This window comes from Triticum dicoccoides, chromosome 7A (genome assembly GCF_002162155.2).
Source record: "Triticum dicoccoides isolate Atlit2015 ecotype Zavitan chromosome 7A, WEW_v2.0, whole genome shotgun sequence".
Taxonomy (NCBI): Eukaryota; Viridiplantae; Streptophyta; class Magnoliopsida; order Poales; family Poaceae; genus Triticum; species Triticum dicoccoides.
In genome coordinates this window covers 415,400,946-415,423,524 of record NC_041392.1, presented here as the reverse complement: position 1 = coordinate 415,423,524, position 22,579 = coordinate 415,400,946, and positions in this window count along the sequence as shown.

Below are 22,579 nucleotides of genomic sequence, written 5' to 3'. Positions count from 1 at the left end.
GTCCTCGGGGTAGAGGAAGAATCGCCGCATTGTTCCTCCACCACCGCAATATAATGGGTGACCGGTGGAGAATTAATCTCCCTCTGATCGGGTTTAAGCCCAATCTGATCATAGTCTGTAGCGACTCCCAAGGCGGCGATACGATCCAAGAGCTCGTTTAGGGAAGAGAGCTCTATTGGATCCATCTGCTCGGCGAATTCCGGGCCGACGTGGAGGCTGTTTTTTTTGACCCAAGAAGTCATCGTCAGTGCAGCGGTCGAACAAGCGGTCATGATGAAACTGCCAAGCCAGAGAGTTTGGCCGACAGCCAGGGCTCCTCCGGCGGTAATGTTGTTTCTAACAACGAGACGAGACATCTTTCCTTATGGCGATGACACAGTGGAACTCTCAATGAAAGCACCAATGTCGGTGTCAAAACCGGCGGATCTCGGGTAGGGGGTCCCGAACTGTGCGTCTAAGGCGGATGGTAACAGGAGGCAGGGGACACGATGTTTTACCCAGGTTTGGGCCCTCTTGATGGAGGTAAAACCCTACGTCCTGCTTGATTATTCTTGATAATATGAGTAGTACAAGAGTTGATCTACTACAAGATCGGAGAGGCTAAACCCTAGAAGCTAGCCTATGGTATGATTGTATGTTGTCCTACGGACTAAAACCCTCCGGTTTATATAGACACCGGAGGGGGCTACGATTACACAAAGTCGGTTACAAAGGAGGAGATATACATATCCGTATTGCCTAGCTTGCCTTCCACGCCAAGGAGAGTCCCATCCGGACACAAGCCGAAGTCTTCAATCTTGTATCTTCATAGTCCAACAGTCCGGCCAGAGGATATAGTCCGGCTGTCTGGAGCCCCCCTAATCCAGGACTCCCTCAAGGAGCAATCGGAGTGCTAATAAAATCATTGTTGTTGGTATTGGTAAAGACACACATTTTAGTGTTATCTTGAGCCATCATGACAAGCAAGCAATCCAACACACAAGCAAACAAAAGGCAGGTGGGCAAAAAGAGGCAAATAGAGAAAGCGAGGGAGGATAGAGAGAGAGAGGGCAAATAAAACGGCAAGGGTGAAGTGGGGGAGAGGAAAACGGGAGGCAAATGGCAAATAATGTAATGCGGGAGATAAGGGTTGTGATGGGTACTTGGTATGTTGACTTTTGCGTAGACTCCCCGGCAACGGCGCCAGAAATGGCTTGTTGTCGGGAGTCAAATATTGACTTGTGCGAACCTCCCCGACAACGGCGCCAGAAATCCTTCTTGCTACCTCTTGAGCACTACGTTGGTTTTCCCTTGAAGAGGAAAGGGTGATGCAGCAAAGTAGCATAAGTATTTCCCTCAGTTTCTGAGAACCAAGGTATCAATCCAGTAGGAGGCTGTGCGCGCGTCCCTAGTACCTGCACAAAACAAATAACTCCTAGCAACAAACCCGATAAGGGGTTGTCAGTCCCTTCATGGTCACTTACGAGAGTGAGATCTGATAGATATGATAAGATAATAATTTTGGTATTTTATGATAAAGATGCAAAGTAAAATAAAAGGCAATGAAAATAACAAAGTATTGGAAGATTAATATGATGAATATAGACCCGGGGGCCATAGGTTTCACTAGTGGCTTCTCTCAAGAGCATAAGTATTTTACGGTGGGTGAACGAATTACTGTTGAGCAATTGACAGAATTGAGCATAGCTATGAGAATATCTAGGTATGATCATGTATATAGGCATCACGTCCTAGACAAGTAGACCGACTCCTGCCTGCATCTACTACTATTACTCCACTCATCGACCGCTATCCATCATGCATCTAGAGTATTAAGTTCATGCAAAAAGAGTAACGCCTTAAGGAAGATGACATGATGTAGAGGGATAAACTCATGCAATATGATGAAAACCTCATATTGTTATCCTCGATGGCAACAATACAATACGTGCCTTGCTGCCCCTACTGTCACTGGGAAAGGACACCGCAAGATTGAACCCAAAGCTAAACACTTCTCCCATTGCAGGAAAGATCAATCTAGTAGGCCAAACCAAACTGATAATCCGAAGAGACTTGCAAAGATAACCAATCATACATAAAAGAATTCAGAGAAGATTCAAATATTGTTCATAGTTAATCTTGATCATAAACCCACAATTCATCGGTCTCAACAAACACACCGCAAAAAGAAGATTACATCGAATAGATCTCCACAAGACAGGGGGAGAACATTGTATTGAGATCCAAAAAGAGAGAAGAAGCCATCTAGCTAATAACTATGGACCCGAAGGTCTAAGGTAAACTACTCACACTTCATCGGAGAGGCTATCGTGTTGATGTAGAAGCCCTCCGTGATGGATGCCCCCTCCGGCGGAGCTCTGGAACAGGCCCCAAGATGGGATCTCGTGGATACAGAAAGTTACGACGGTGGAATTAGGGTTTTGGCTCCGTATCTGATCATTTGGGGATACGTAGGTATATATAGGAGGAAGGAGTACGTCAGTGGAGCACCAGGGGGGCCACGAGGGTGGAGGGCGCGCCTGCGGGGGAGGGGGGTTAGGCGCACCCCCTACCTCGTGGCTTCCTCCTTTGTTTCTTGACGTAGGGTCCAAGTCCCCTGGATCATGTTCGGTGAGAAAATCATGTTCCTGAAGGTTTCATTCCGTTTGGACACCGTTTGATATTCCTTTTCTTCGAAACCCTAAAATAGGCAAAAACATCAATTCTGGGTTGGGCCTCCGGTTAATAGGTTAGTCCCAAAAATAATATAAAAGTGGATAATAAAGCCCAATAATGTCCAAAACAGTAGATAATATAGCATGGAGCAATCAAAAATTATAGATACGTTGGAGACGTATCACTCTGCTGGTGTTGGGCAAGTTGCCCCAGTAAGGCTCTTGCCGAGGCTGTGGGGGCCCACCTCGGCAAGGATCTTGCCGAGGGAGTCCACCTCATCCTCTTGCCCTCCTGCGCTTCTGGTCTTGGCGTCGCCTTGGTTTTCTTGTGCTTCGGCTTCTCTCCGGCTTCCCTCCTCTACCCTGCTAAGTGTGGCCGCGACGCGTGGCTCTGACTGCCCGTGCACAAGTAAAGGGGTAAAAAGGAGAGCCCCTACTTTTGTACACCGATACATGGTCAAAACCAAAAGATTCACCCCGCTCCTCGGTTGGCTCCCTCAGCCTTTCATATATTGCATTTCCTTTCAACCGTTTCACCCCCTTTGCTTCCTCTCCCCATTGCTTCTACCCGATTCCATGGTGGCGCACCATATCACAGAGTCTGAGGTGAGGCACCTGACACAGGAGCTCCCGGCCAAGGATGCGGAGCTCAGGGCCAAGGACTTGGAGCTCCGTGAGCTCAAGGAGGAGAGGAGTGCCATGCTCCTCCTTTATGTGTGGGAGTTCACGGAGCTTCAAAAGAGGCAGGCGTCCACCACAAATATGCTCGATGCATTAGTGGCGTTGCTGCAGAAAGCGGGAGGTACGATAGGTGGTCAGGCGAGCCGGCTGGAGCACGAGCGTGCCGATCGTGACAAGGTCCAGGAACGCCTCAACCACTTGGTGGACCATGTTGCCACACACGTGTTGTGGCTGCGCAATGCCTCATGCCAGCGTGACCATGGCGGGTGTCAGGCTAAACTGGTTTGACCACCCTGTTGATTTCAACGAGTTGCGGCTTCCTAACTTGGTCTCCTTCTTCACCTATATCTCCAAGGAGATGAGCCGTCTCCGTGCGATGGTGGGGGTGGAGCTGGACAAGGAGGGGTTGTGGGCTGCTTCAGGGCTCCTTCATTGGAATCCATTCGTGCCATTGGACGCCGTCTTTGACGAGCTGGATCCCGCCGATCGGGAGAGGGCTCTACAAGCGCTGGCACCCTACATCACCAACGTCGTGCGCCTCGAGAAGCAGAGGGACTTCGGTGGTGTTTAGGAGCCCTATGGATGGGCATGTCCTTGTCTCGGCGTAACATGACCGTTGGATCAAGCTTAGATGGTGCAGGTCAGTAACTGTAGCACAAAGTGTGTGGGTGTGTTTGGTTGCATTCTCATCTCAATATAGTTGTTCCCTCTTCGTGAATGCTCATCTCAGCACCCCACTTCATGCATGCTCCTAGTGTATTTGTGTTAACCTACTAGTGTGGACTCATGCACCCTTCATGCACTCTGCCAAACACCCGAAACTGGGTCGAGAAGGGAACTTTTGCTCCCATCCCATGGACCCTCCATGCACCCTGCCTAACACTGATTCGTGCTTCATATGGTTCATGTTTTGTGGAGTACTGTAGCACCGTACTCTCTGTGCGTTGTAGACCTAGTTCTGTTAACATTGATCTCACCTTTAATTCTCGACCAGATAGTCAAAAAAGGGGTATGTTACATTATTGTTCATAGTTGACATGCGCACAACATCATTTGTTATTGTCATATCTTACTATACTAGCCACAAGATTATATAGTACTAATGTATGAACCACTGCACATGCCTAGTAGAAGGAGCACTGTGTAATTTCAAGTGGCTGCCGTGTTTTGCACTCCTCCGTTGTAAGAGTGGAAACGCTTGCTGTAATCATTTTTTTCTTCAGAAACAGTGGATACGCTCTACCGTGTGGATCCTCCTCAACAGTCGTCGGGAACCTTGCTACTCACTTTCGCCGACATGTGGGAGATCCAACATCTGGGTCCACTAGGCATGCACTAAATTACTCCATAATAGATTGCCCAATTGCATGATAGACTACCCCGATCGAAGCACCACACTAATGCCCAATGAGCCATCAAATCACAAAACCCCCACCTTTCCAGCAGTAAGTTGGACGGACGAAGCAACCATCATTTCTCTCTTCTCCCTTAGCTTCCTCTCTTGAAGAAAACCTCAACTCGCTTCTCCGTCCTCTAGTTCCTCATTTCTTTAAGAAAACCCCAACCTGCTTCTGCCATTGTTCTTCTCTCCCAAAGAAGGAAAGGTGAGTGCATCAATGGTGTTGATTCTGTCCAAGGCTCGGTCTTGCAACCCCTAGACTGATCCTATAACTCCCACTCTGTTCTTTTCTTTTGGATTTGTGATTATGGTTGCTTTTCTTTTATTTCTATCTGACAGTTTCTTGATGGACCCTCGAGCACCAGCTGAAGTGATGTCTATGGCTCTAGCCAAAACCATCGAGGCTAAGGGTACGCAGAAGCACAAGCATCCCGCTGAGACTACGCAGACAAGCTCAAGGCCATCACCCTATCCAAGGCCCCCTCTCTGGGATCCCTTATTAAGCAAGTACAGGTAATATCTCTTCTTGACGATCTTTTTCTTGATCTTGATCGTGTTTTTTCATCTAACACGCAGTACTAGTTCTAGTAGTACAACTTTCTGGGTGATTTTGCATGTGATTTTTGTGTGCCAAATGACGGTTCTAAATTCCTCTTTTGACCAAAACATGCGAGAGGTTGACACTGATTTCTTATAGGTTACTTTCAACTACTTTATGTACATCAATGCTCCCTTTGAAGAGAGTGTATTAGCCTCAGTAACTTGTGTTATGGATATTGCAAATAATCGCTCTACTCTCATGCCTTTGACGATATGTTCTAGTGTCTTTGTTCACTCATTTCTGTGCGTATATGTAGCATTATATGGAGTAAAATATCGAAAATCATATTATATTTTTGAACGGAGGTAGTAATAAAATATTTGGTTTATGTTTGAATTAGAACCAGGTCCGCGGTGGAGATGAAGTTCTCAAAGTCATGCCGTGTGAACTGGAAGACCTGAGGATGAGTTCTACTGCTAAACTATCCAGCTGTTGTGTCCTTGTCGCCACGTGTCGTGAACTAGTATTTTCTTGTAGCATTGTTGTCAAGCGTGTGCTCGAGGGTGTACTTCACGACAACAATTTCCTGGCTGTGCCTTCAATTATGAAGGGTGTGGTTCTTGTAAAGCTTCCCGACAAATGTGATGTGGACTGTCTTCATCGTCATATTTATGAGTGGAAAGACCACTCTGTTAGGTTCTCCAAGGTTGACGAGATGGTGATGGTGTTGGTAGACATCTCTCATGAAGTCCATGGCCTTGTCAGTTACGCGGGGTACATCCCATAGGTCGGTGGCAAGAAATAGTCTGCAGAGTTTAATTAGTGCAACTTTGCTTGTCTGTAGTAAGTATTATTGTTCAGTACTTGATTTGTGTGTGTGAACCCTGTATTGTTTAGTACAACAGCTTTTGTTGTGTGGTGAGTCCTGAGAACAGTCTATGTTAATGTCTGTCCACTCAATTCAGTCTTTATATTTTGAAGTATCCAGATCATTTTTTTGTGAGGATGGTTTATCAATTATGGTTACACTCCAATATCTATATGCATTGCATGGTTTATCACACCCACCCGGATTTCCAGTCCCATGGATGTTCGGTCCATACAATTTGTCACGACCTTTGGACTGTCTTGCTTGTGGGAGTAAGTGGGGGCCCTGCATGCCACGCATAATTGGACGATCAATCTTCTGCTTAGAACTTGAACATAGTGATTTCCTGGTAAGGATTCACTCATGTCACATCAAGTAAATCTTATTGATTTACTGTCTAAATCTTATTGATTTGATGTCATGTTTTCTTACTTTTGCTGCAATTTTATGATGCATGTTTTGTGATGTGACATTCGTCACAGAATAAACCGTTTGGCTTGCTCTATGATGGTTATTTTTGCAGGTTTCACTTCTTATGTCGTGTCAGTAACAAAGACACTGTCCATCACTTATATTAATGGACACAATTGGATCAGTCGGTTGTCTGAGTACAATCTGAAGCCCTGTGATGAACTACAGTTTGGTTAAACAAACACGCCACAATTAGTCCTTCTCACGTTTAAAAGAAATGAAAAAAGACTGGATCAAGGTCATGGAGCCTAGTCAAGTTAGAAAGCTGATCATAGCAGACCAGAGACGATCATTGCTATCTCGCACATCAGTACCACCTTCAGCAACAGATTGAGCACCAACACCTTCTTCGATGGCACTTGCTCTAGCACTGACAGCGGCAGCAGCTCAATCCGATCCACCTGAGGATTGGGCACCAACCACGTTAGAGGATCAGGCTGATCTACTGGAGGATCGGGCATCAACACCGGCACCTGCTCCGACACCGGCACCAGCTCCACAAGGAGCACCATCTCCAGCAGCAGTAGCGACACTACTAGTCGCACCGGCACGGGCATGGGCACCAGCAACGGCTCGGACACCTGCGCTAACACTTGAAGTTGCACTTGCATCTTCTCCAGCCCGTGCAGCGGCAATGGAACCAGTAGTTGCACCGGCAACATACTGGGCTGCAGTTCGCACTGCATATACCAAAGTCCTTACAAAAACTGACATCTCCACCTTCTTGGTAAGCATTGGCCGCCCAAGTGCTTCGTTCTTATTTCTTTCCATGTTGTTTCACATGATTCACTATGTTGATCTAACTGTTTGTGTATGTCTTCTTGTTTGTAAACAAAGAATTCCTAGAGCAGCGAGGGAGTCATTCAATAATCCGGGCGACCGTGGCTAAGTTTCTCTTACCATGCGTAGCCTTGGTGTGAATGAACCTGCTCAATATACCATAGGTACACAGGATGGTCGGATGATGATTGATGCTAAAGGATGGTCAAGGTTCAAATCTAAATCAAATCTTGCAGTAGGGATGATGTCAAAATCGAACTTTCTCAGAAAGGAGGGCTGGTCCAAATCAACTTTGAAATTCTTCAGTAGTAGCACGCAACTTCCGAACTGATCTATCCTCCAAGCGATTTTGATGTAATAATATGGCAGGGTGAAACAAGTGTCATGTGTGTATAAGTAGTACGACAATATTATTTATCACATAGGATATCGTTGATAGAATTGCAACTCTCATTGTTAGTTATGAACTGTCGTTCGATTTCATTCTAACAGTTGTCATGCTTTATTCAATTTTTTGTATTTGCCTTGTGACAACATCTAAAACCAGGGCCTTACCGATCGCTTGCAATATGAAATGCGATGAGTTAGAACACATGGGCCCCCATACCGTGAGCCTACCTGAGTATTATATTCTCAGCTGCACCCCCATATTAGCTTATATATATTCCCCTTGATTTTTCTAATGTATAAAGTTTTGATATAAAAGATTTTTATATTTTTTACAGAGGGAGTATCTCTGTCAAAAATATATTTATGTATAACTAGTTACTCCTACCTTTCTACTTCCTTTTGCTGATATGTGGGGCATCCGACAACCTGGTCCACGTGCCCTGCACCAAATTAGAGTGCACAACTGCACAGTAGACTCACCCCGGTCGTAGAGCCGCAGTAATGCCCAATGAGCCGTCAAATCGCAAAAACCACACCTTTCCAACTTTAGTAGTAAGTTGGACGGACGAAGCAGCAATGTTTCACTGGGCTTGAATCCCCTTCTCCCTCGTCTGCTTGTTCGGAGAAAACCCCCTCTCAGCGATTGCGTAGGGTTTTCTCATTGAGAACCAGGTATGAATTCTTCATCCATCCCCGATAAATCCAAGTCCCTTGGTTGCAGGTAATCCTAGGATGGCAGCCGCCGCCATTGATGCGTTTTTCTTCGTACTGAATCTAGTGTATTTCATCTGCAGTGCCCATAGTGCGAGGACCCTATAGGTTTCTGCGCCCTCGGCAAGATGCCACACTTGTTCCTTCCATCCTAACACATGATTTTAAAATGTGCACATTATGTTCCTAGAATCCTCTTTTCTACCCGGGAGGGTGGGGGATTTTGAACATGTTGTCGACTAATTTGGAAATTTGGATTGCTATATTTGGATAAAATTTACTAGTACAATGGTCAACACTGACATGAAGGAGGAAATTATTTCTAGATTTGTATAGCGAATACATTGTGTTCTCATATTATTTTTCCTGCAGTGCATTCCTTGCTATGCCAGAACACATGTACTCAAGATGTTCGGCCTTGCCATAACTGAATACACTAGTTTAATGGTCACATTGAAGACAAGCCATGGATATAAGTTCCGAGTTGGGTTCATGAACCAAGAAGATCACTGCTTTTTTATGGCCGAACTTGGATAAACTTTCTCAAGTGTTACAGACTGAAAGTTGGCACACGAATGTTGATGGAAATAGCAGAGCCTGGTCTCATCTTCACCATGACGCTCCACCCCGACGGCATTCCAGTAGTTCATCCATGTTAGTTTTGTATCTGGTTCTTGCTTATTGCCTCGATTACTTCTTAATCCACCAATTCTGTCTAACTAATCACAATTTAACTTTAGAAGTAGCAACGGTTTGTGATTCCCTTCTCTCACGAAGATGCTACTTCTAACTAATATTTCTTATAATTAGTGGCACATGTAGGTTATTTCAAGGTTAAGCAAGCTACCCATTTGTTATTCTGTGAGAACTTTACTGTTACTAATGGCACTGAAGTTGATTGGGACGACATCCACAAGTTCCTACACTTTATTGATAGTCTTGAGGTCCTTGTGGGGCGTTTCAATGGTGGAAGGCCACATGGGATATGTGTGCCACTGCTGCACACGTTGAACAGGTCCAACCGTGTCGAGAAACTTATGGTACGAGTTGTTTTCTATTATATATGTTGTTCATAAACTCTTGCTTATACACAGTTTTACAGCTATGATCTTCTTGAAACAGAAACTGCCCAGTACTATTGTTCCTATACAGATGCCCGACCATGGTCGGGTCAGACTTGCGCTTGGTCACAACATGATGTTTATGTCAACCTACTCCATTCCAATTGGAGGTGAAAAGATACTTATTCATGGGTGGTCTCAAATAATGAAGGCCCATCCATCTTGGAGAATAGGAAAGAAGGTTATGCTAATGATTTTCCATTGATCTAAAGCGAATATCCTATTTATTGAGCACATTGCGAGATGAAGCCTCTTTCAGAAGGTTGTGGATGCACAAGGTGGTGCCTGGGCCTTGTCTTGGGGCTTGGTGGCCTCACCCTTGGTTAACTATTGGCAAAGTAGCATTGTTCGAGGCATGCTTTGTACGATTGAACCTGTATAAGTACTCATACTGCTTTCAACTATGGTTGTTAAGTGCCCCTACTGGTTTTAGTTAAGGTTGTTAAGTACTCCTGCTGGTTTTACAGTCTATCGTGTTTCTTCAGTCTTGTCTTCCTCCAGCCACCAAAATCAAACCAGCGCCGGCATGCCACCTGCTTCCGCCTCCATTGGCTGGCTGCACCTCAGCGCACGCCTCGCCGCCCCACCGTCTCCTAAATTGTAAACACCGACATCCGAGGCCTTGCTGTCGTCCTCCGCGCGCTTTGGTGTGCTCTCCATGGTGCCACCCTCTCACGTTGTCAACATGATCAACAAACAAGAGGAATCGGGAGAGGAATGTACACGGAGAGGATGATAGTAGGGGCCCACCATGTCCATGGTCGTACGCAAGGAAGTTCCTCATATTTTCTTATATACTCCATTGTCAGTATATATAAAAAGAAAATGTTTCCTCCTAGTGGTTTCCAGACATCTGGGACCCATGACATTGTCAGCATATATAGTCAATACACAAGAGAATAGCACAAGATCGGCTGACACCTAGGACGTAGCTTCTCGAGCAGTATTTTTTGTTATTGTTGAGACGGAGCAGGGTTTCAACTAGGTTGTGGCCCGTCTAGCCCAGGCTTATATTTTACGCTCACCACATGACCAACCCAAGTATTTTTTTCTTTGTGAAAATGAGCCCAGTTTTTTTCCTGAAGAATACCCAATCCAGGCCTACTTATATTTCTACACCCTGATGGGCTGCAACTCTATCAAGACGGCTGCAAATATTGAAAGTAATATGAAATGGGCTGTAAATATAGAAAATAGACGGCAATTACTTTCAAGTTTCTGTTTTTTTCTTCACATTTTCAGATTCCAATTTCACTAGGATTTAACCTAATTTAAATATATCTTCAAAGTACTTTAAATCTGGCTCGACATTTCGGTATTAAAAATAGTTTGGACCCCACCGATATATGCAAAATTTCATTTAAATTTTTAACCCTAGCCCTGGCCAACAAAAAAACGGACTACAATAAATTGCATAAGAAGTTGCAATGAGCTATAAATTATTGAAAAAATAGGGAATTGTCTGAGTTGTGGGCCTATTAAGTTGACGCGTATGCAAGATTATTTTACTTATTATATACGTCAACAAACAATTATAGCAGACGTAACCGTTGGATGTCAATCCAACGGCCGTTGTGGTTCTTCAATCTCTGATCTTCTTGCTCCAACCACCAAATCCAACCCCGGCGGGACCGCCTGCTCCCGCCTCCCATGGCCGGTTGTGCTGCAGCGTAGGCCTCACCGCCCCCTACTACTCCCACCGCTGGGAGACCATCCCTCTACTCACCCACATCCCTCCACTGATGTGGCTTCACCGCCTCTGGGTAATACCCTTCCTGGGTCTCACCGTCGTCCATCGCGCTGGTGTCTTCGGCACGGCGTGGTCAACGTTGTCAACAAACGACAACATCGGAAGAGGGATGTACATGAAGAGGCTGATAGTTGGGACCCACATGGTCCATGGCCGCACGCAAGCAAGTATCTTCTTATTATGCCAAAAAGAATGAATCCTCCCCATGACAGCTGGGACCCACCAGCTATATCTTGGCACAAAAGGAAGTGCCTCATTATTAAGCAAAAAATAACGAGTGCTCCCCATGACAGTTGGGGCCCACCAGATTTGGAGGCTGACTTGTGGCCCTACTAAGTTAACGCGTACGCAGGGCTTTGTCAACTTAGTCAACAAATGATTCTACCACCAGGGATCGTTGGATTGTTAACATCCAACGGTCATCCTGCTTCTTCAACCTATGATTTTCTTGCTCCAGCCGTCCAAACTATCGCGTGCTCCCGCCTCCCGTGGCCGGCTGTGCTGCCGCGGAGGCCTCACCGCCCTACTACTCCCACTGCTGGCCAGGCCATCCCTCTACTCACCCACACCCCATGTTATTCTGCGACGACGGCGGCCTCACACCACAGCCGAACTAGTCAACCTTCGTACTACCCTCCGCATGTTCCCAGGCTCCGCATCGTTCCCTGCATCACCATCGTCCACCGCCTGGTGCTGTCCGCGCGACGTGGTCAACACGGTCAGAGAACGACAACCATCAAAAGAGGACTTTACGTGGTGAGGCTGACAGATTGGAACACCCTGGTTTTTGACCCTTTTCTTTTTCTTTTTGATTTATTGGTTTTTGCTCTGATTTTTATTTTGGAGTGAATCTATGGCCTTGCAACCAAGGAGATCATCATCATTTCCTCTCCCAAGTGACTCATCATCCTCAAAAATTTCACTAGATCATGTCATTTCCATTCTAGCCCAACTCCATAATCCTTTTCTAGGGAAAATTCATTTTTCTATTAAAGGAATAGTCCTGTTTGCCCTAGGTTGTGAAGCAACCTATATTTCTGTCACTCCTAAAATTCCCAAATAATTCTCATAATTGTTTTGGGTCATATCTTCCTCAAATATGTCAAAAACCTTCCTTTCCTAGTTCAAAAATATTCCATCAATATTCTTTATCCTATTCTGCCCTGAATGGCACATTGTGAAGGAAGTGTCACTTATCTTTTCATAGTTGCTCCCAAACTTTTTGGGCATGCTTCTACATCCAAATCTTTGGCTCATGCAAAAAATAAACTTTATTTGACTAGCCACTCTTCCTCAACAATTTTCAAAGTTTCTGTCAAACAGAAGCCATTGTGAAGGAAGTACTAGCTAGGAGTATCCAAATAAATTGAAATTTTGCATGCCTCTTCACGTGCTCATATCACTCTCCTCCAAATTTCAGCCCCAGCCCTTGATCTATGTGAGAACATGATCAAATCTTTGCTTCTGTCTATATTTTCACGTTTTGAAGCAAGTATATTTTATATTGCTTCATTTTGGCTGAACATTTACCAGAGAATTCTCATGACCATAATGAAGGAAATATGCCCTAGAGGCAATAATAAAGTTGTTATTTATATTTCCTTATATCATGATAAATGTTTATTATTCATGCTAGAATTGTATTAACCGGAAACTTAGTACATGTGTGAGTTCATAGACAAACAGAGTGTCACTAGTATGCCTCTAATTGACTAGCTCATTGAAGCAATGATGGTTATGTTTGTTGGCCATAGACATGATTTGTCATTTGATTAACGGGATCACATCATTACAAAATGATGTGATTGACTTGACCCATCCCTTAGCTTAGCACGATGATTGTTTAGTTTGTTGCTATTGCTTTCTCCATAACTTATACATGTTCCTATGACTATGAGATCGTGCAACTCCCGAATACCGGAGGAACACTCTGTGTGCTATCAAACGTCACAATGTAACTGGGTGACTATAAAGATGCTCTACAAGTGTCTCCGATGGTGTTTGTTGAGTTGGCATAGATCGAGATTAGGATTTGTCACTCTGAGTATCGGAGAGGTTTCTTTGGGCCCTCTCGGTAATGCACATCACTATAAGCCTTGCAAGCATTGTGACTAATGAGTTAGTTGTGGGATGATGCATTACGGAATGAGTAAAGAGACTTGTCGGTAATGAGATTGAACTAGGTATTGAGATACCGACGATTGAATGTCGGGCAAGTAACATACCGATGACAAAGGGAACAACATATGTTCTTATGCGGTTTGACCGATAAAGATCTTCGTAGAATATGTGGGATCCAATATGAACATCCAGGTTCCGCTATTAGTTATTGACTGGAGATGTGTCTCAGTCATGTCTACATAGTTCTCGAACTCGTAGGGTCCGCACGCTTAACATTCGGTGACGACCGATATTATGAGTTTATGTGTTTGGATGTATCGAAGGTAGTTCTGAGTCCCAGATATGATCACAGACATGACTAGGAGTCTCGAAATGGCTAAGACATAAATATTGATATATTGGACATATTCGGACACAGGAAGTGTTCGGGTGATTTCGGAGAAAACCGGAGTGCCGGAGGGTTACCGGAACCCCCCGGGGAAAGATTGGGCCTACATGGGCCATAGGGAAGAGGGGAGGCAGCCCACAAGGGGCAGCCACGCCCCCTCCCAATAGGGAGTCCGAATTGGACTAGGGAGGGGCGCGCCTCCCCTTTCCTTCTCCTCTTCCTCTCCTTTCCCTCTTTCCCCTTCTCCTCCTAGTAGGACTAGGAAAGGAGGAATCCTACTCCTACTAGGAGAAGGATTCCTCCTCCCTTGGCGCGCCCCTAGGGCCTGCCGGCCTCCCCCATTGCTCCTTTATATACGGGGGTAGGGGCACCCTAGGACACACAAGTTGATTGCTTTTTGCCATGTGCGGCACCCCCCTCCACCATAACCCACCTCGGTCATATCGTCATAGTGCTTAGGAGAAGCCCTGTGCCGTTAACTTCGTCATCACCGTCATCACGCCGTCGTGCTGACGAAGCTCTCCCTCAACACTAAGCTGGATCAAGAGTTTGTGGGACGTCACCGAGCTGAACGTGTGCAGATCATGGAGGTGCCGTACTTTCGGTGATAGGATCGGTTGGATTGTGAAGACATTCGACTACATAAATCGTGTTGTCATAACACTTATGCTTACGGTATACGAGGGTACATGGACAACACTCTTCCCTCTCGTTGCTATGCATCACCTAGATAGATCTTGCGTGTGCGTAGGATTTTTTTTGAAATTACTGCGTTCCCCAACAATGGCATCCAAGCCAGGTTAATGCGTAGATGTTATATGCATGAGTAGAACACAAAGGAGTTGTGGGCGTGGGTATATACATATTGCTTGCTTTCACTAGTTGTTTCTTGATTCGGCGGTATTGTTGGATGAAGCGGCCCAAACCGACATTACACGTACGCTTACGCGAGACTGGTTTGACTGACATGCTTCGCACATAGGTGGCTGGTGGGTGTCAGTTTCTCCAACTTTAGTTGAATCGGATCAATGAACATGGTTCTTTCTGAAGATAAAAAAGAAGTCACTATACCGCGTTGTGGTTTTTTATGCGTAGGTAAGAACAGTTCTTGCTTAGTCCGTAGCAGCCACGTAAAACTTGCAACTACATAGTAGAGGACGTCTGACTTGTTTTTGCAGGGCATGCTACGATGTGATATGGTCAAGACATGATGCTAAATTTTATTGTATGAGATGATCATGTTTTGTAACAGAGTTATCGGCAACTGGCAGGAGCCATATGGTTGTTGCTTTATTGTATGAAATGCAATCGCCATGTAATTGCTTTACTTTATCACTAAGCGGTAGCGATAGTTGTAGAAGCAATAGTTGGCGAGACGACAACGATCCTTTGATGGAGATCAAGGTTTCAAGCCGGTGACGATGGTGATCATGACGGTGCTTTGGAGACGGAGATCAAAGGCACAAGATGATGATGGCCATATCATATCACTTATATTGATTGCATGTGATGTTTATCCTTTATGCATCTTATTTTTCTTAGTTCGGTGGTAGAATTATAAGATGATCTCTCACTAACTTTCAAGGTATAAGTGTTCTCCCTGAGTATGCACCGTTGCTACAGTTCATCGTGCCGAGACACCACATGATGATCGGGTGTAATAAGCTCTACGTTCACATACAACGGGTGCAAGCCAGTTTTGCACACGCAGAATACTCAAGTTAAACTTGACGATCCTAGCATATGCAGATATGGCCTCGGAACACTGAGACCGAAAGGTCGAGCGTGAATCATATAGTAGATATGATCAACATAGTGATGTTCACCATTGAAAACTACATCTCACATGATGATCGGACATGGTTTGGTTGATATGGATCGCGTGATCACTTAGAAGATTAGAGAGATATCTATCTATGTGGGAGTTCTTAAGTAATTTGATTAATTGAACTTTAATTTATCATGAACTTAGTACTTCATAGTATTTTGCATGTCTATGTTGTTGTATATAGATGGCCCGTGTTGTTGCTCCATTGAATTTTAATGTGTTCCTAGAGAAAGCTAAGTTGAAAGATGATGGTAGCAACTAAACGGACTGGGTTCGTAACTTGAGGATTATCCTCATTGCTGCACAGAAGAATTACATCCTGGAAGCACCACTAGGTGACAAACCCGCTGCAGGAGCAACGCCAGATGTTGTGAACACCTGGCAGACCAAAGCTGATGAGTACTCGATAGTTCAGTGTGCCATGCTTTACGGCTTAGAACCGGGACTTCAACGACGTTTTGAACGTCATGGAGCATATGATATGTTTCAGGAGTTGAAGTTAATATTTCAAGCAAATGCCTGGATCGAGAGATATGAAGTCTCCAATAACTTCTATAGCTGCAAGATGGAGGAGAATAGTTCTGTCAGTGAACATATACTCAGAATGTCTGGGTACCACAACTACTTGACTCAACTGGGAGTTCATCTTCCTGATGATAGTGTCATTGACAGAGTTCTTCAATCACTGCTACCAAGCTACAAGAGGTTCATGATGAACTATAATATGCAATGGATGGATAAGACGATTCCTGAGCTCTTCGCAATGCTAAAGGCTGCTGAGGTAGAAATCAAGAAGGAGCATCAAGTGTTGATGGTCAACAAGACCACTAGTTTCATGAAAAAGGGTAAAGGGAAGAAAGGGAACTTCAAGGAGAACAGCAAGCCAGTTGCTGCTCAAGTGAAGAAACCCAAGTCTGGACCTCAGCCTGAGACTGAGTGCTTCTACTACAAAGGAACTGGTCACTGGAAGCAGAACTGCCCCAAGTATTTGGCGGAGAAGAAGGATGGCAAAGTGAAAGGTATATTTGATATACATGTTACTGATGTGTACCTTACTAATGCTCGCAATAGTGCCTGGGTATTTGATAATGGTTCAGTTGCTAACATTTGCAACTCTAAAAAGGGACTACGGATTAAGCGAAGATTGGCTAAGGACGAGGTGACGATGCGCGTGGGAAATGGTTCCAAAGTCGAAGTGATCTCCGTCGGCATGCTACCTCTACATCTACCTTCGAAATTATTTTTAGACCTAAATAATTGTTATTTGTTGCCAGCCTTGAGCATGAACATTATATCTAGATCTTATTTGATGCGAGTCGGTTATTCATTTAAATCAAAGAATAATGGTTGTTCTATTTATATGAGTAATATCTTTTATGGTCATGCACCCTTGATGAGTGGTCTATTTTTACTAAATCTTGATAGTAGTGATACACATGTTCATAGTATTGAAGCCAAAATATGCAGAGTTGATAATGATAGTGCAACTTATTTGTGGCACTGCTGTTTAGGTCATATTGATGTAAAGCGCATGAAGAAACTCCATTCTGATGGATTTCTGGATTCACTTGATTATGAATCACTTGGTACTTGCAAACCATGCCTCATGGGTAAGATGACTAAAACTCCGTTCTCCGGAACAATGGAGTGAGCAACAGAGTTACTGGAAATCATACATACTGATGTATGTGGTCCAATGAACATTGAAGCTCGCGGCGGATATCGTTATTTTCTCACCTTCATAGATGATTTGAGCATATATGGGTATATCTACTTAATGAAACATATGTCTGAAACATTTGAAAAGTTCAAAAAATTTCAGAGTGTAGTGGAAAATCATCGTAACAATAAAATCAAGTTTCTGCAATCTGATCGTGGAGGTGAATATTTGAGTTATGAGTTTGGACTTCATTTGCAACAATGCGGAATAGTTTCGCAACTCACGCCACCTGGAACACCACAAAGTAATGGTGTGTCCGAACGTCGTAACCACATTTTTATTAGAAATGGTGCGATCTATGATGTCTCTCACTGATTTACCGCTATCATTTTGGGGTTATACTTTAGAGACGACTGCATTCATGTTAAATAGGGCACCATCTAAATCCATTGAGACGACACCTTAAGAACTGTAGTTTGGCAAGAAACCCAAGTTGTCATTTCTTAAAGTTTGGGGCTGCGATGCTTATGTGAAGAAACTTCAACCTGATAAGCTCAAACCCAAATAGGAGAAATGCATCTTCATAGGATACCCAAAAGAGACTATTTGGTACACGTTCTATCACAGATCCGAAGGCAAGATATTTCTTGCTAAGAATGGGTCCTTTCTAGAGAAGGAGTTTCTCTCGAAAGAAGTGAGTTGGAGAAAAGCAGAACTTGACGAGGTAATTGTACCTTCACCCTTATTGGAAAGTACTTCATCACTGAAAAACAGTTCCATTGATTCCTGCACCTATAAGTGAGGAAGCTAATGATGATGATCATGAAACTTCTGATCAAGTTACTACCGAACCTTGTAGGTCAACCAGAGTAAGATCCGCACCAGAGTCGTATGGTAATCCTGTTCTAGAAGTCATGTTACTTGACCATGACGAACCTACGAACTATGAGGAAGCGATGATGAGCCCAGATTCTGCAAAATGGCTTGAGGCCATGAAATCTGAGATGGGATCCATGTATGAGAATAAAGTGTTGACTTTGGTTGACTTGCCTGATGATCGGCAGGCCATAAAGAATAAATGTATCTTCAAGAAGAAGACTGACGCTGACGGTAATGTTACTCACTACAAAGCTCGAATTGTTGCAAAAGGTTTTCAACAAGTTCAAGGAGTTGACTACGATGAGACCTTCTCACCTGTAGCGATGCTTAAGTCCGTCCGAATCATGTTAGCAATTGCCGCATTTTACGATTATGAAATTTGGCAAATGGATGTCAAAACTGCATTCCTTAATGGATATCTTAAAGAAGAGTTGTATATGATGCAATGAGAAGGTTTTGTCGATCCAAAAGGTGCTAACAAAGTGTGCAAGCTCTAGCGATCCATTCATGGACTAGTGCAAGCCTCTCGGAGTTGGAATATACGCTTTGATAGTGTGATCAAAGCATATGGTTTTATACAGACTTTTGGAGAAGCCTGTATTTACAAGAAAGTGAGTGGGAGCACTGTAGCATTTCTGATATTATATGTAGATGACATATTGTTGATTGGAAATGATACTGAATTTCTGAATAGCATAAACGGATACTTGAATAAGAATTTTTTAATGAAAGACCTCGGTGAAGCTGCTTATATATTAGGCATCAAGATCTATAGAGATAGATCAAGACACTTAATTGGACTTTAAAAAATCACATACCTTGATAAAGTTTTGAAGAAGTTCAAAATGGATCAAGAAACGAAAGGGTTCTTGCTTGTGTTACAAGGTGTGAAGTTGAGTCAGACTCAATGCCCGACCACTGTAGAAGATAGAGAGAAAATGAAAGGTGTTCCCTACGCTTTAGCCATACGCTCTATCATGTATGCAATGCTATGTACCAGACCTGATGTGTGCCTTACTACCAGTTTAGCAGGGAGGTACCATAGTAATCCAGGAGTGGATCACTGGATAGCGGTCAAGAACATCCTAAAATACCTGAAAAGTACTAAGGATATGTTTCTTGTATATGGAGGTGACAAAGAGCTTGTCGTAAACGGTTACATTGATGCAAGCTTTGACACTGATCCAGATGACTCTAAGTCACACGCCGGATATGTGTTTTCATTAAATGGTGGAGCTGTCAGTTGGTGCAGTTCCAAGCAGAGCGTTGTGGCGGGATCTACATGTGAAGCGGAGTACATAGCTGCTTCGGAAGCAGCAAATGAAGGAGTCTGGATGAAGGAGTTCACATCCGATCTAGGTGTCATACCTAGTGCATCGAGTCCAATAAAAACCTTTTGTGACAATACTGGTGCAATTGCCTTGGCAAAAGAATCCAGATTTCACAAGAGAACCAAGCACATCAAGAGACGCTTCAATACCATCCGCGATCAAGTCAAGGAGGGAGACATACAGATTTGCAAGATACATACGGATCTGAATGTTGCAGACCCGCTGACTAAGCCTCTCTCACGAGCAAAACATGATCAACACCAAGACTCCATGGGTGTTAGAATCATTACAATGTAATCTAGATTATTGACTCTAGTGCAAGGGGCAGACTGAAGGAAATATGCCTTAGAGGCAATAATAAAGTTGTTATTTATATTTCCTTATATCATGATAAATGTTTATTATTCATGCTAGAATTGTATTAACCAGAAATTTAGTACATGTGTGAATACATAGACAAACAGAGTGTCACTAGTATGCCTCTACTTGACTAGCTCGTTGAATCAATGATAGTTATGTTTCCTGACCATAGACATGAGTTGTCATTTGATTAACGGGATCACATAATTAGAGAATGATGTGATTGACTTGACCCATCCATTAGCTTAGCACGATGATCGTTTAGTTTGTTGCTATTGATGATGCAGGGACTCATCACTAGATAGCTCAGGGCAGACTCCCTCGTCCTCTCCATGCCGGTGCCCGTGGTGACTGCCGCCTTGGCATGGAGCTTCATGCGCTCTCGCAGCATCCGACGCATTTTGAGCAGCGGACAGCTCGGCATCGACGGATTTCGCACATTCGGGCTTGCCGACCTAACTCCCCTGCTCGCTCTCGTCGCCGTCGACCCTCTGCCCCCTCTCGAAGCGTCCTTGCCGGAGCTAGCCAGCGAGCGGCCATGGGTGCACTATGCCCCGCTTGACCCGGTCCTCACTCCGTCCGTTTCTTCTACTCCCTGACGTCGTCTTCCTTTCCATGCCCCTGCATCAATGCCTTGTCGCATTCCTCGCACCTCCCCATGATCGCTGAGCCCGCCAGAGCTTTGGTCGAGCTCGAGTAGTGGCACTCGACCACAGCCTCCCTCGCCCGCCTATTTAAGGCCTCCCCGAGACCCCCCCCCCCCGAGCTCACCAAACTCCTCCTCTCCCTCTCAGCAGCGCCCCAACCTCTTCCCAAGCTCGAAAAGCTCACCTTGCCCGCCCATGGACAGAGCCCATCCGCCGTCCGCTGCCTAAATTCCTTCGATGTCGAGCCTTCCTCTCCCTTCTACCACCACTAGTAGATAATCCAGACCTCGGCACATCTCCCCCACCTCTCCATTGATCGCTGGAACCTCCGTGGCCTCATCTTCATCTCCGACCGACGACCTCCTCCACCGGTGTTGAAGCTTTCCTTGCCTCAGTCCACCTCGCCGGCTGCCAAGGGGACCTACGGATGCGACTCGATGCACCGATGTCACCGGTATGCCGCATGCCCCGAAGGGTGGACCGTAGCTCTGGTGATCACCGTCGGGGTGAGCCCGTACCTCGGCCGCGCACAGGCTGGGGGATGAAGGCGAGCCCCGGTCCAGGCAGGCCCCACCTCCACATGGGCCCCGCGTGTCATCCTCAACACGTTGACACCTCCCTCGCCATGTCAGTAAGTGGAGGCGTAATCCTCGGAGTGCGTTTTCATTTTCCAAAAATGTACTTCGTCTCTTGTTTGGGCTAGATTACGTTTTCCCCTCTAGAAGACGTATTTTCATTGTATTACGGCTGAAAGTGCGTTTTCTTTTGCAAAAAGCGTATTTTGCCCGAATGTGTTTTCAATTTTCTTAGTGAGGGGCTTGTTTGCAGATATTTATTCACATATAGGTCCCTGGCAGAAAAACTATCACTTCTTGCTCGTAACTCCGAATGAGGTGAAACCAAAGTCCACTCCTTCGCATCATCGAGCCCGTTCTGTTGGTATCATTTTCACCATGTGAGAACATTCTGGAAATGAGCATTATGCCCTTGCCCTTATTCAGCCCCTCCGAGAGAGAACGTTTTCTGGCGATTCTTTCCGCGAGCTTCTCGCACTTCTTCCCAGTGAATCCCTCCACCCCATGCAAGCCACACCCTCCATTTGCATGATTGCAATGCAGTGACATGGTTTACTTATTTAAACTTGTTTAAAATATTGCATTAGCTATGTATGATTTGTTCATGGCATTTCTCGGAGTATTATTTTGATCTTGCTATTGCCATGATATTGCTTGGAGTTCTCGGAGTATTACTTTGCACCTTATGTGGATGATATGTTGCCATTGGATTATTAGTGGCTTATATTGGGATTATTCTCATGTTGGTATCTGGTATTATATTTTGGAGTATTACTTTGGATGTCATGTTGCCTTTGGATTATTAGTGGCTAGTATTCTTTTCATCATGATGATAGTTGATATTATGTTCTGGAGTATGATTTCGGAGATGATGCTTGCGTGTGGATCTTAGCTGGATAGCTAGTTCTTGCTATTGGAGTAGTAGTATTATCGTTCTTGGATTCATCATGATAGTAGTGTTATGCTATCCTTGGAGTATTTTTGTATGATGATATTATGCCTTGGATTATTTGTTGGATAGAGTTATGACTTGGATTACAGGTTGATATATGATGTTGGAGTATTAGTTATCACTGTTATATTTTGGGGATAAATTCCATCATTAAGTTGGTCAGGTGCCACCGAACCAGGCTTTTCTAGTGCAACCACATTTGCCTTTTATGGGAAGGCCCTAATACGGTCTATGGGCATGCCTCTCGCTGGTGCCTCCAACGAGGGAAGGTTATGGGCGCGCGCTACCCTGATCAGGTAGGCGGACATAAGCCTTGTGTGCCTGTAGTTGGTGTAGGCGCCTTTTTGTCCCCGTATGGGACCGTTTATCTTTTTCCACGACGGTGGTCGTTGGATGTCACGAGTGGACATTGGGGCCACCCATGACTGAACCCAAAGGGGGTGTTGGTCAGAGTGGCCGGGGGAGTGTCATG